This window comes from Argiope bruennichi, chromosome 2 (genome assembly GCF_947563725.1).
Source record: "Argiope bruennichi chromosome 2, qqArgBrue1.1, whole genome shotgun sequence".
Classification (NCBI taxonomy): Eukaryota; Metazoa; Arthropoda; class Arachnida; order Araneae; family Araneidae; genus Argiope; species Argiope bruennichi.
Window position 1 is genome coordinate 81,522,794 of NC_079152.1, and position 15,486 is coordinate 81,538,279.

The following is a 15,486-nucleotide window of genomic DNA, read 5'->3' on the forward strand; positions in this document are numbered from 1 at the left end:
CGGGAAATTAGATAACCCGCGGTGAGATCCGCCATTGTAGCTGTAGGGCTAACGTTAACGAATGATTCAAAGTAGCTCATACGAAAAAGTTGCACAGATTAAGATCCGGCGAATGTGGAGACTGTAGCTCTCAAGTCACTTCCTTAGGTATGTAACATCAAGGTGATTATGCACTTTGGGGGGGGGAATGCATGGAGGCCTCATCATGCATAAATCCCATGCTTAGCTGCGTTGCTGCCGGTGTACTTTTCTTTAGAATGTATTAAAAAAAAAATAGAGTGCTTTGCTCCATTTAAGTTTTCTAATGATTTGAAGATAAACAACTATTGATTTCCCCTTTCGACTATAAATCTCAATTGATATTTCTATGGTACACAGCTATAGAGATTACCCAACGTCCATATTTGTGCATTATATATGTTAACAATAGATTTCTAAACTCAAATTTTACATGTGGTTCGAATTTCATCCTCTGAGCTTTGTTTGCGAAACCATGTTCCATTCGACTTTTTGTCTTTTTCATGCCTATTAATAATCCTCTGAGTTTGTTTGACTATTTAAAAACATCCTGTATTATCTTTATGCTTATTGTAAAGAAATTCTTAAATTAAAGAAGAAACATGCATATCCTTTTTTAAACATTTTTTCCAAACATAACATAATAATTAATGCATAACAGATGTGTAAATTACATGTTTCTTTCTATAAAACATAAAATCATATATTCAAGTAATTTTATTTTATTAACTTTACTCTTATTATTTTTATTGTGTACATGAGCTGAATTTATAAAGTCAAATTAATAGATGTCATGTTTGAATAGTTAGCGCAACTATCCTCTTTATCTAATATTTCATAGAAAGTTATATTGTATCAAAACCTATTTTTTGAAAAAAAAAACTATTTTTATGTTATGTAGATATTTTACATATAAGAATAAATAATATTTTTGAAGATATATTATATATTATTGCACGCACATATGTCTTTAAATATCTGTATGATATTAAAAAAAAATTAACTATATGAATGATAAGAAAATATAATTTTAAATTTATGAAATAAAAGTCGGAATATGGAATGTGTTTTTGTGAAATGTATAAAATTAAGTTTGCTTAATGAAATCTGAAATGTGTGTGCATAATGTATGTGTATGTCATTTCACATCAGTTTGCATATCGCATTGTATCTTCTGCATCCAATCTTCCAACATCATTAGCAAGATTATGAAATCGCATCGAGAATTGTGTCATCAGGTCATTATTATATATTACACGGTTCTAATATCATTGACATTAGTATTATGTACTGAACACATTTACGCTTATTATTAACTAGCCGCCTTTGGCGACCAGCCGGTTCCCCAATCTTAATGCTCGTTAAAATTTTAATTATTAAATATTTTATGTAATACCTACTTTAATAGCTTCTTCATCAAATATTTTAAAGCTTCAAATTTTGATAGTCATGTAATTCACTCATAATAATATAAAGTCCTTCAGCCATAACATAATATGTATCTCTCTCATTTTCTGTTAGTTCCGGTAGAATTTATGCTTAAAATTAAAATGGAAATGACTAAACTGCAATTAATATAATAATAATTTTTACTGAAACAAAGCATTTTTTTAATAATATGATTACTGATAATAGAGTCACTGAGCGTTTAAACTTTATGGGCACTAAAGAATATCTTTCTTAAGTTATGTAATATCTCAAGAATTTGTCAACAAAATTTTCTCAGATTCATCATGAACAGATCGATTCATTAACAATGTTTAATTTTAAATGCATCAAACTTTAAAAAAATAACATGAATCGTTTAAAATAATCGGTCGAAAACAGGTTTTAAAAAACCACTTAAAAAACGATGTACTTAAAACTATAAGCATATACAAAAAAATATATAACTAACATAAATACAATTTAATTACAAAAGCATGCAACTAACCTAAAAATAAATTAAATAATTGAAAACAGGTTAAAAAAATCTACTTAAAAACGATGTACTTAAAACTATAAGCATATACAAAAAATACATAACTAACATAAATAGAATTTACTTACAAAAGCATGCAACTAACCTAAAAATAATTTAAATCATCCATTGATAACGGTTGCCATGGCAACAATCAGAATGCTCATGCGTGAATTTTCTTCGCCAGCTCCGGTAACGCAAATGCGTGAATTTTTCTACGCCAGTTGGGGTAACGCTATGCAGATTATACATTTTTAATTTAGTTTATTCTGTGTTATTTTATTTCAAAAGTACTTCAGAATTTATCTGAAACATGGATAAATTAACAATGTTTAATTTTAAATGCATGAAACATTAAGAAAATAAACAGAATCGTTTGAAATAATCCGCCGAAAAATATTAACCCTAGCCTCATTACTGTTGGGAGAAAAAAAATTGAAGCCTTACTCATTTGGCGGTGGGGAAAATGGAAGATTTTTTTGGCGGGAAAGTTAGTTTTTAATTAATAATTAAAATTCTAATTAAAATTTCAAAAAAAGGGACCCCAGGTGCACATTCTCGGCCTCTAAGGTATACATGTACCAAATTTGATAGCTGTATGTCAAATGACCTGGCCTGTAGAGCGCCAACACACACACACACACATTGAGCTTTATTATAAGTATAGATATAGATTAACGCTTGTCTTACATATACTGGAGAATTAATTCATTAGGAGAAGTAATATATAAAGATTATCAATCCCTTCAAAACCTCCTTATATATATATATATATATATATATATATATATATATATATATATATATATATATATATATATATATATATATATATATATATATATATATATATATATATATATATATATTAATTCTCTTTATCACATTTTTTGTTTAGGACCTTCTCTTTTTTACTGGTTACTCCTTCATGAGAGTTTACCAGGTCTTCATTCTATGGGAAAGAGATCAAAGTCTTTAATGCACTTTTGGTTTAATAATCCTTAAGAATCGGTATAAATTTCTATACCAAATAGACTTCCATAATAATTTCTGACAACTGACTAGAAAGTGAAATGACAAATGGGCATTCTAATCAGATAATAAAACACAAACAAAAAAAAACATGCAAACAATTTTAGTTTAGTTAAAATGCAAGAAAGGTTAAAATACAGAGTTTTTTCTGACATTTCTTCACCGAAAAATTCTTAGAAACGGTATCATAAATGTGAAAACTTGTAATAACAGTTTTTAAATATTCAATCTATACAATAATAACTACAAAAAAAACTACAATTCAAACTGCAAAACGCAAAACTGCATTCAACGTGATCAATAAGTCATTACGGTCAAATTCCTCGAATCTTTTTGCTGTAATAATTTCTGTATTCATCTGCAAGAACCAATTCATATTCGAAGAAATGTAATTTTTAAACTTCCGCATTTTTTATAACCAATATATAAAATAATTAAAGAGTTTGAAAATGATATAATAGATCCTACATTAAAAGAAAACACACATTTAATACATTTCCATTCAAATGAAGTGTATTAAATGTATTTGCACACAAAAATATAATTCAGTAGTATTAAAAATTCAAAAATTGCATAAATTATTCGCCTTTAAATCACATTAATTGTGGATGAAAAAGGAATCTAATCTAATCGAAAGATAAAAAATAATCTTTTCATATCTATATTATCAAAAACCACAAACAGAAGATTTATATTTACATATAATATCAAATATATTATTAGATAGTAATAAAGGAAGTAAGTTTGAAAGTTGAAAGTTAAAAAAAAGAAGGAAACATATTACACTTCTGGAGAGGGAAAAACAGTCCGTTCTTGAGACGGAAATCAATCAAATGTAAAATTGTATATAAATTATATGTCTTTCTCATCACTCTTTTTGCTTTCTCTTTATGCGAAAGTCAAACTCTTACGAAAAATTATTTCTGCTCATTTTATGTATGCAAGTAAGATCATTCAAAAATTGTTATCCAAAAGTATCAATGAAACGCTATATTGAAATACATAAGTCACACACCACTACCCCCCACCAAAAAAAAAACTTTGATTTTGATCTTTTAAAGGTTAGAAAAATCTGTAGTTTTCCACCCTTTATTTTTTCCTAAAATAACGGTGCTGTTGCGGCTGAATATCGCCTTTGACAGGGAAAGGAGGTAGCTAGGGATTGCAATACCGGACCGAAATTTCACTACCAGTATTCGGTATTTTTTAGATCTTAATACCTGGATACTGGTTTTAATACCGGTATTAGAACTTTTAGAAAAAGAAAGAAAACACAGGTGTTTCTTTGTTTTATTTGCCAGTTTTATAAGAAAGGGTAAATATCACAAAAAATAATTTGTAACTTATAAATTATAACAGTATATAAAGAATCACAAAAAAGTAAAGGAACAACTTATTTATTTAAATCAAAAAAATTGTAAATATCACTATTCAGTCTGTGGTACTAATACAAATTTTTGAAATGTGATCTTAAAAAACATAATGCATCCATTGTACTGTCATTAAGCCTGAAAAGTAATTTTGTGCAAAAAATAGTAGCTGTCAAAAACTCTCTTTTGGCATCTACGATAGTTAGTGGTACTGTTACCAATGCACGATATACTTTTTCCAAGTATTTACCTCTAAATCCCCCATCTTTAAATAAATCGATTTCTTATCGGATGGTTTTGGATATAGCTGATTTCTGTATTGTATTTTGGTTCGTTGAATTTTTTTTTTTATTTATCGCTAATTCTAATTTTTGTTCAAGGGGCAATTCCTCTTCTATCGACATGAGTGTCATCATAATCTTCGATAACTGAACCGAATTCTTTTGAATGTAAATAGGTATGTGGGTAAAAAAATTTTAAGAAAATTTACTATAAACTTGATCAGATTTGAATTCGTTCTTTTCTGTTCTTCTTTTTCATTTTCATTTTTAAAATCATTATAATTATGTAAATACCATAAGACATTTTCTATTTCGATATGCCTTTTTTCTGTGCGATTTTTCAATATAATATATAATCTTCAGATAGTGATTTGTGCAATTAGGAGTAAACGATTTCAACGTGTTTTAAAATCTAATATTAACTTATATTCTGTTTTATTTTCAGTTAGTATGTATTTTAGTAATATGTCATCTTTTATAGGGGAACGTTTAAATATCTTAACAATTTTTCGAACTTTATAAATTATAGGAAGCAATTCTTGATGGGTTAAAATTTCATCCTCATTAGCAATATCTTCAACAATTACATTGTTATTATCTTCATTGTCAATATCACTCTTATTCTTACTCTCTTCAAAGTTGGAATTCGAAGTTTCTATATCCACAGTATTTGGATTCTTCTGTTCTTTATTTTTTTTTGGTATAATACATCTATTATTCCTAACTGAATTCCATGAGCATAGCACAAATGCTTATTGGCACCAATCAACTTTCCAACTTTTTTCATAACTGTTGCTCCATAAGTCATTATGGATACAATTTCTTCTTTCAGGGATAATCCATGTTTCGCTAATTTAGATTTAAGCAATTAATTAAGCTATTAATTAGTTAATTAATTTCGCCCGTTAGGGAGACACAAAAACGTATACTATTTCACTATGCTGGTGATCCCTGAACATATAGTGGAGACAATTTTAAAAATTAGTAAATACCGAAAAACCGGTATTTAAACTTGTGAATACCGGTATTACAAAATTGTACAAATGGCTCAAAATACCGGTATTCGGTATCCCGGTATACCGGTATTGTAATCCCTAGAGGTAGCATTTAACGGAAGGGCCACCGTTTATCTTGGTTTGAAGCTTCTTTAATCTATAATTGACCAAACGATCTCTCACTGGTATGATGCAGAAGTTTGTAGAGAGAGCACTAGATGAACTATTGTTCTATTGATCTGCCCAACATTGCAAGGACCGTCACAAAACAGATCTAATGTTGCTTGCAAATAGGATGTTAATGTAATAAAATTAAATGGTGATCCATTCAAGTTCTTCTTATATATCGCCAAATAAAACAGATTCTTCTAACATAGGAATAAAGATTCACTAATATATTCGTCTATCAAGTAATATCAATAGCAATCCATGAAATTCCTTTAAAGTATGCATTTCAATTTATTTAGAATTCCAAACTAGATTTCTTTTCACCTTCCAAATTTTCAGAATGTGAGACTTTTCACGTCAAACTTCATAGTGTTTTTCAGTGGACATTTTAAATCTCTTCTGGTTGACTGTCTGAATACAAATTACAGCACTTATAAATAAATAACATACAAAATTTCTCTAATATACGCTTTAGTATTGAGTTATCAGCATCATATACGAAGACAAAATTATACAAGATTTATCATTCGATGGATTTCAACAACATTTGATAGAGATCAATAATTTTGGCATAAAATTTTCCTTGTTGAAATCCACTAATTTAGTTTCCAACATTATTCGCTTAAGAATTTAAAAATGTATTTTTCGAATTAAAAGAAGGTTTTAAACATGGATATTCATTTAAATCTCGAATTTCAATTTTTTAAGCTAACAATTTTATATCCTTGTGTACTTTAAATATAGGATGTAAAACATTATATGTTATAATTCTATAACTTAAATATCAGATACTGGTAAAATATTTTTAAAACATCTTAAATGTGTACTTGAAATACGTATTTTCGAACGCTGCAGGGCTATAGCATGCTTAAAAATAAAGATAAAACATTTAACATTGTGAAACCTATAACAAAATAGCCTTTTAGTTAACTGATGCATACATATATTAGAATCCAATAAAAATATAAATTCAATTAATGCAATGTTTTTCTCGTTAATTTAAAACAATAGCAATGTTTTTGTGGATGTTTATACTGGTATTTCAGAAGAAATTTTTAAAAAAAATTAAAACGAAGCATTCCATTCCTATAGAATATTTTTTAATTAATGAGAAAACAAATAAAGAAAAACAAACGGTGATTGTTCTGCATTTTTTTTGGAACAATTAAGATGTAAATCTTTAGTTAGAAAAAATTGCATGTTTTCTTTCTCCTATTAAAACACCAAATTCATTTTTTTCCTTGCTCGAGTTGTATTATTCCCTTGCATTTCTTTACTGAAGGGATATTTTTAATTAAATTAAAATGCTTTTGCTTCATGATGACATAAAAATACACCATGAGTATCATTAAAACATCTTTACGCTGAAATGTACAGTTTTTCTTGAGTTAACATTCAAGAATAATTCTTAAAACATTGTGTAGAATACTGAACGTAAATAATTTCATATACATATATTTGCCTTCAAATGTAACTAGAATAAGAGATAAATTCGGTAAACACTGAAAGCATTAAAATATACTTTACACATACAAATTTCACATACAAATGAAACAATAGGAAGTTAATAATTACAGTTAGTATTTTTAATCCGAATAATTAAAGAATGCGCTAGTTTACATTGTCGGTATTTATTTAAATGCCTTTATAGAAACTCTCAAATGTCGAATAATTATAAAGGAATGCATTAAAATTCAATTTGTTCACAAATAATTTACTTACTTATACAAAAATTTCATTTTAATTTTTATACAGTTGACAATATTTAACTCTTATGGCTAGATTCAATTTAAATTATTTCCAAACGAGGTTTTGTGATTTCATATCACCAAAGCTTTGCATTGTTAATTTCATTTGTCCTGATATTTTTAGAGTTAAAGACTTTCAGTTTAGTTTCACCTATTAAAGGGAATGTAATTTCTCAATTGAAGAAATACGCACCATAGAATCAAATCAAATCTAATACTTATTTAAAAATTCTAGACCATTTTTGATATATTTTTATCTCTGTAGTAGTAACTTCAAAATAAGCTTTGAATTATTTTTTAACCTCTGCATTTATGCGCTTTTTTGCTGCTAAAACAGAATTATTTGAAGAATGATTGAACCACTCAGGCTTCATGTCCTTACAAACATGAAACTTTTACGGATATATTTAAAAAAAGTATTATACAACTTTAGCGTAAGAAATTATCTAACTTGAATTTATAATTATGCCGGTATTTAAAAAATATATAAATATCATTTTATGTGTCTTATATTTTTTGGTTTCATTTTAATGTAGCAGTTATTATAGTTGAGGATTTTTTCTCTTTTTAAAAATTTTGATTAGGAAAATTTTTTTAAAAATTTGCTCTTCGCGAAATAATTAAAAAAAATTATCTTGATATCATTTATAGAAATTTAGTTCTTTCTCAGCAATTGCGTTTAATTTTTAACGGTATTTCATTATTTCATAATCCTATATGTATAATTTAGATATTTTGCATTTCTTATCACCCGTTTAATTTTATGCTGCTTATTTTTTCCAAATATAGTTATTTAGTGTAAAATGCGTAAGTCATTCATAAAAAAGTTTCTTAAAACTTAAGGCAGGGCAATATCAATTCATTTAAAAGAATGTTTTTTTTTTTTTTTTTTTTTTTTTTTTTTACTTCAAGAAGTTTTATAAATATTTCAAGAAAATTATTTTTTATTTGAATTTTGGACTTTGCGCATTGAAATGGAAAATAAATTTGTAATTGACTGAGCATATCACTAAAAAAAATAACAGAGCAAAGATTACTTTCAGTGAATAAATCCTTTATGAATATTAAACGAAATTCACATGCAAATTAATATTAATTTTCTTTCTCTCGTTGTTGTTCCAAATATTTCACTAATCCTCTCATTACTATCTTTTTTCTCAATTACACTCACTTTAAATTAATGCGGATTTTTAAGTTTTCCAAAAATGGTATCATGGAATAAATATTCATTTCTTATGTAATTTTTTTAAATCGCCAATGATGAATATTCACTGCCTTTTCGCAGTTACGATTAATAAATAGGATAAAATCAGAGGAAATTGGAAAGACAAATTCTTTTTTTGTTCTAACAGATTACATACCTGCTAATTTCTACTACTTCATATAAACCTTAACTGGCCACTCAAACTCGCCACTAAGGCACATGATAAATCTGATGGACCGGACTGCCCCGACAGCAACACTGACGAAAACTATGGTTGAGTCTTAACGGCCATTACCAGTCACGGTCCTCACCCTCCCTTGGGAAACACATCTCGTCCTCGTTAGGATGTTAGTGACTCGCATCTTTACTGTACCCAACAGGACGGCAATCACCAATCACTATATAGGTAGCTTTCCATCTTAATATCTGAGCTGCCTCCCCGCCCTCTTGTAAGAGACCACATCATATAAAATCAAATCTTATAAAAATTAGTTAATGCAATACTAAAAACGACGACAATGTTTCAGATATATTTGTGACCAGCCCACGACTCAAAGACATGAAAAATAAAATAAAGGATATTAGTTGAATCTTTCATTAAAAAAATGATGAAGATTGAAACTTTTGATCGCAGATTAAAAATAAACGAGAGAAAAATAAGGATATCTTCCAAGTTCGAAGGAAACTAGATTTCTTGAAAACTATTGAAACCCACACTACATGTCTTTGGTACCTTGTAATACGAGCTTAAAAGTTAATTTTCAACCTTCGTACCTGTTCTTTAAAAGTTTAGTAACTATCATAGAAGAACAAGTTGATAAATTTCACGTAAATATAAAGAAAATGGAAAGGGATATTAGGGAGTTGGAATATTATCTTGATTTTCGAAATCAATTAGATGTTGAAAGCTCACCAGAAAAAAAAGGAGTTCCGATTTAAAAAAAGCATTGCTATAAAGTATTGCAAAATTTTTCGTAAGCTCAATTAATTTTTTCGTCATAAAAGTCTTAAGGTGTAAAAGCAAAATGTGCATTATGAGGTTGTGAAATGAAAATATAAAGTATTTTGATTTAGGAAAATGTCTCCAAATTATACATTCTTTTTGTGAAACAATTCTTATTTTCAGAGAAAAAAAAGGATTGAATTTTTCGAATTAGCACAAAAATTATATTAAAAATTAATCATGTAATGGAAATTAAAGAAAACATTTTGTAGGAATATTTTTTTATAAGTTTCTTCTTTTACTCTGTCTGCGTACAATAATAACATCTGATTAAACCTCAATTTTTAACTTGCAGTTAACGTAAAGTTAATTTTTTAGTAAATTATTAATTATATATGCTGAGTTAATTGCTTCAGATTCCGAAATAAACCGATAACAATATGCCTAAGTAATTCAATTTGTTGTGTAACCATAACAACGAATCAAACGTATTAAACTGAGTTGTAGACGCAGAACAAAGTTTGAGGATTTTCACACTAGAGATTTCAGTTTCTGAACTTGAATATTTTCACACTAGAGATTTCAGTTTCTGAACTTGAATATCTGCTGTTATCTATACCTCACAAATCACATCATGTCCTGAAACAGAAAATATCAATTAATTTGAAAGTAAAGAAAACAAACAAAAAAAAAATATATATAATTTTAAAATAATACTTTTTATTTTTTAAACTACTGCTTTTATACTCCTGTATGTTATGACGATATTGAGTGCATTCAATTGGTGTTGTAAGAAAGAGCAAATTTTTTTTTAAAAAATGATATAAAAACATAAGCACCAAACTTAAATATTATCATACTACGTTTTCTCAGACTATATGAGAGTTTTTTTATACTTCCGTGAAATAATAATACTGCAAAAACTCACAGCAAAGTTGTGAACTATATATTTCCCAGAAGAAATGTCAAAATTAGTTTATCAACTTACTTACAAACAATTGTTTCTTCCAAATTTATTAACTGCCTGATAATCTGTTTGAATTTTTGAATTCCGATTAGAGCCAAAAATCAATGCAGATAATTATTTAACAGCACGCCAGACTGAAAGCACTGCATCCTTTCCATAATTTTATTTAATATTTTAAAGATAACTTGGCAACGAAAAAAAAAAATCTATTGTAATGTCTTGATCTAGACTGATCAAATAACGAAGCAGAATTTCCAAACAATTCTTTATTTTACAGCCCTATATATACAGAAGAACAACTTGTTCTAATCTTGGTTATATAAAAAGTTATTTACACCTGTAGTAGGAGACACAACAGTCGAAGTCGAAGGTTTATCTTGAAACTTAGTTCTCCATCAATATGGAGAAACAAACCCACAAGGAACTAACAGGTTATTAGTCAACACAACCATTCTAGGGCTAGTATTCGGACTTCGAACTCTTGGGCCTGCAATTCGTTTCTTTCCAACAATCTGCCTGTAATTCGTTTCTTTCCAACAATCTGCCTGTAATTCGTTTCTTCTTCTCTTCCTAAAAAAATTTCCGCACTTTATTTCGGCAACAATCTCCGCCTCTTAATTTACATTGGTCATTTTAGCTCTCTTTCGGCCAATCGGGGTTCAGCAATATGCTCCCACAGCGGCGCCAGCCTGTCGTGGGAAGATCCTTTTAATGAGGCACATTTCATAACGGATTATTCTGGAACACGGAGTTATCATAGTCCTTTCACAATAAGAAACATTTAGCATCCAGATGTTTGGACACCCCTTTCTCTTTGAAGGTATTCTCAATATCTCTTGTACGAGGAATTACCACATGTGGTCTTTCACTGTAGCCGCTAGTAAACAGATACGAGACCACCCACATGAAAAGATCCACCATCTGGCTATCTCGAGGAGTTTAGCAATTAACAGTGATGACACAGCTGGCTGTAAATGTCTTATCAGTATTAGGAAACGGGGAATGTTACGCTATTCATGTACTTTCCATAAAGAAAAAGAAATTTTCTCAAAAACATCATATCAGCATTTGAGATTTACATTTCAAGTGCGATAAAAGCTATCCATCATTTGAATTATAATGAAAAAAATCCATCTTTTAAATTATTTGAATGCCGGCTAAAAAGAATCGTTTGACTGTCTTAATGTCAAATTCAGAAGATCTTATGAGAGAAAGATTAACTAGAGTAAAAATCATCAAAATTTTAATTAGTCAATAAAACGTAATATAAGAGTTTGATGGGATGAATGAGAAATTATATTTAAAACTTTATGTCGCAACTAAACTATGAATTTACATTCAATAAACAACTAAATTGAGCAAAGCAGTTCAGAAAATCAAGTGTGTATGTGGGGGGGGGCACTTTGAATCACTTTGGCAATGCGAAGCCACACACATTTTTGGATCAATTGAAAAATTATAAGACCTAACCTGGGGTGTATTCTCAGTTTCAACAGATCGCTCTGACCTTGTTCTTTTAAATACTTTTTTGATATCCTCTTTTTCAAAATTTCATAAAAGTTTCTCAAAGATTTTTGAAAGAAAATTTTCTGTAACTTTCATTGGATCAAATTGCCCAAGTTTTGTGAACCTATCATTTTGATCCTATCTGGAGTTGGACAAAATGTCACAGATAAAGATAAATAATATATTTAAAAATAAAGCTGTATTTTCTTCTAAAAAATGCGTTTCATTTTTAAAAAATCTGCAATGCTTATAAATTATAGTAGGACATAGCAATCCACAATTTCACATTAACAGTATTCAATGTACTTAAAAAGTCCATAAATAGACCAAGTAAAAATCATTCTTACGCTAAAGTTTATGTGTTCTTTTTCGCTTGCTTCTTGGATAAAAGAACGAGAAAAAAAATCGATAGGCAGTTTTCTTCTTCTGCTACTACAATTCAAAAATTGAATCTGATCCAACACCAAAAAATATTTCTTTCCTCAATTTCACCAGTTACACAAAGAAGATTGACCGAAGAGGGTAAATCCGATACTTCTTACACGGAAGACCTTTCAGGATTCTTTATACGTCATTCTTTTCTCCCATCTGTAAGATAACAAAGCAAAGGTAGATATTGAACAGGACAGTAAACTATTGTAAACTATAAAAGTATTTCTAAAATTGCCTTTGACGTTTATATGATTGACTAATACTTTTCTTTTCTTAATGATTTTCTTTTCGGTGGATTAATTGCTTTTTGGAATATATATATATTTTTTATTATGTTGTATAAAGTGACAGAACTTAAAAAATCAAATATCTGTAATAATATACCCATATCATAATAAGTTAGATTAATTCTTATATTCTCAGGGTGAAATACTTTCTCTAAAATTGATTCAAGTGTAACTTTTTAGCATAATAATGTTTTTAATCTATCGTAAATTTTTAGGTGTCATTCTTTAGTAAATTGTATAATTTAAAAAGAATAAGAAGGTTTTCAATTAATGGCAAAAATAACGGTTTCGTTTTTACAAGGTTAAATATGTTAATATTTATGATTGACTACTATACGATTATGTTCAAAACAAAATATGCACGATTCCACTATATTTCCACTAAATGGAAAATATCGCGTCAGCATTCGAAATTATTCAGGCGCGATATCTCATGCAGATACAACAAAACCGACTTAGGAAGTTAAAATGTTTTAATAACCCTTTATGATGATTTTCCAGAAAGGAAAATATAAAGAAAATTATAAGATAATATATATATATATAATTTGAAGATAATGTAATTTTGATCATATTGTAGACATTAACCATCTAAAATACTGTAATTTTTTGAACAACAATTTTGAAAAAGTTAAATGCGGATTTGCTTGGGATTTTTGTCACAAAAATAATTACATCTATGAGAAATTTAAATAAAATGCAATTAGAGATAAATTTCTGTTTTTCGATTAGTAAATACGATGCCAAGAGTAGATGTACATTTATATACAGAAGAATAAATTTATATACAGAGGAACAAATTTATATACAGTGGAACAAATTTACATATGACAGTATCAAAATTCAATATCAGTGATGATTTGATGACCTTTGTAGAAACTCCAAATCTTATAAACGTCTCAATAACTAGGATAAATATTTTAATGTTGCAGTAAATACTTATTATTCTAAGTATTTTGACTCATTACTTATTGTCTGCATTTGTGATTTTTAAACTAATTATTTGTCCCCAAATTATTTTTCTTATATTTTTGAAATATGCCGAAAGGAATCATAATCGGAACTTAACTTTGATTATAAAACTGATAATATTAATAATTTCTAAATGAAAGTTAATTCTGAATGAAAAAAAAACCATTTTGATTATTTCAACTACAAACTGTTTTCATTTGATAATTATAAGTCTTGAGAAAATATTACTTTAAATGCCTGATGATCTTAGTGAAAGTAAATTCCATGTTAACATATTATGGACATATGCATTTAATACATTTAATTATACATGGATCATAAATTACAAAAAGGTTAAAAATTGTCTAAAAGATTTTAAATTATACTGAGAGATCAAAATTTATTAGTTTAATTTTTTAAACTTACAGCATTATAATTAGTTTCCATCAATTAGAAATATTATATTTTTGAGACAATTTTGTAATAATATTTCAAATTATTTATTAAAATGAATTAAATAAAAACTAAAACAAAAATAAATAACAGGAGCCATATCAATTTGAAGAGTAATATCTCAAAGCAATGCATCACATTATTTCATTGTAATATTTTGTTTTAATTTAATAGATGTTGCATTGCTGTAGTTCTCAAGAGTTTCGGAAATCCTTTTTGCCTCAAACGTTCAGTCGCACCATAAACATTTCATTTTCTTGGATCCTTATTTTTGCTTTCTGAAGAGGCATCTGCAAGAATAAATCTAATTTGGAATTAGTTCATAAGTTCCAGGAAATCGAATTATGTTCAGTTCATTTAATCAAATTCATATCTATGCTTGCTGAAGCATGCAAATTAGTTACTTTTTCTTCCAGTGAATTAGTGAAGAAACTTATTTATATTCCTCTAACTTAGTTTCTGAGTGGCATCATATGCACATGGATGTTTCATCCTATGCTAAATCGATGGAAAAAAATTGCGCATTCTTTTACAGATTTCTCTAGTGTTCATATTACAGAACAATTTTGCAAGTCTTAAGTTCGAAAGATTATTTTATTTTTAGACGGAATTAACTTAAGAAGAAACTCACCATTTCCTAAAATAGCACTTGTTGAGAATTATAAAGAATAATTTACCCCTTTTTATTATGAAGTATATTAAATCTAAATTAAGATAACTTAAAGTAAGTATAATTTAAAGATAAGATTTGTATTTATGTAGTAAGCATAAATACATTGGAAATATGTCTTTACTTAGGGAACTTCTTCAATGAATCCTTTCTGCACAATTTGCAATCGCTGATTATCTTCAACTTGAACAATTGTTTCATTTTCAAACATAAATTCGATTTACTTATCAGCATTTGTATCGTATAGCTGACAAATTCTTTTTATGAAAAAAAAATGCATGGTTTTTATTTAGTTAATTACACTTATCCTCTCTTGCTTTATGTATATGATTGCGAGACAAGATCTCTACCTCTCTCTCCCCATATAGCTTAAATAATTCTTAGTATTTTTTTATAAAGGACACATAGTATTTTTAAAATTTTGAATGTCTTCTCGATGATTTCTTTGTATATTTTAATCTATGAAAATCGATTGAGATGTTAATCATAAAGGATTGCTCA